A 1,143-nucleotide genomic window follows, 5' to 3' on the forward strand; every position below is an offset into this window, starting at 1 on the left:
TCTTGTATATGAAACATAATGTCAGAGTGTTAATGCAGAAATGTTGGTTCATTAGACTGGTTCCTGGGATCAAAGGGTTGAATGATTGATTACATCAAAAATGCTGAGGTGATTATTCATTGTGGTTTAAATGAATGAGGGTGTCATTACTGAAACGTACAAGATACAGAGGGGTCTTGATAAGGTCGGTGTTGAGAATATGGTTCTACACCAGGGCAGAGTCTCGAACTCAGGGATGTAGATATAGAATAAGAATTTCAAACTGATATGTAAAGAAATGTCTTCTTTCAGAAGGTAGTGAATGGCTGGAATTTCCTAACCCAGAGTGTTGTGGAGGCTAAGTCACTAAATGCATTTACAGACTGGTTTGTGACATTTCAGTGAGTTGAGGGATGCAAGGGGTTAGTAGGAAACTGGCATTGAACCGTGGAGTACATCAGCCATGTTCTTATTGAATGACAGCGCAGGTCTAAGGGGCCGAATAGCCCGCTCCTGGTCCTATTTCTTAAGTTCTTATTTATGTTTTTGGAAAATAATTTGATTATTTTCCTGGAAGTCATGATGTAAAATGTTGCATTCAGAGACAGCAGAGAATTTGCCTTAAATGACCTTGTATGAGGCACGGGGGCTGTATTCAATGCGAATCTGGGCCTGTATCATGACCTACACCAGGAGCAGAAGTTACAGAGAGTGGAAACCTGAAAAGAGGGATTTGGGGGAGGGGGGTCACTGCCTGACCCAGCCTGGATTTTCCAATACATTTGCCAAACTACACCAAACCATCGGAGTGGCCTCAATCTGACCCGGTACAGCAGGACTGAAGGGCTGAATGGAACATCCGAACATAGGGCTGACAGACACCACTGGGCCATTCGGCACTTTGACACTATTCCACCAATCAATAAGCTCATGGCTCATGTCATTGTGTTCCCAGCTGACTTTTCTCTGATTTCACAATGATCCCTGATTCACCTGTCTATGGAAAATCAGACAAAGTCAGCCTCGCTATAATATGAAAATTCAGCCCTCCCAAACTTCTGGGTGAGAGAATTCCCACTTGAATGAATTCCCACTTTGTGAATTACTCCTCACTGCGGTTCTGACTGAGGTTGGAAGGTGTCACTGCTTCCATTTCTAATCCCA

The sequence above is a fragment of the Chiloscyllium plagiosum genome, unplaced genomic scaffold, assembly GCF_037043375.1.
Source record: "Chiloscyllium plagiosum isolate Xiang-an unplaced genomic scaffold, Cpla_swu_hap1 HiC_scaffold_47, whole genome shotgun sequence".
NCBI lineage: Eukaryota > Metazoa > Chordata > Chondrichthyes > Orectolobiformes > Hemiscylliidae > Chiloscyllium > Chiloscyllium plagiosum.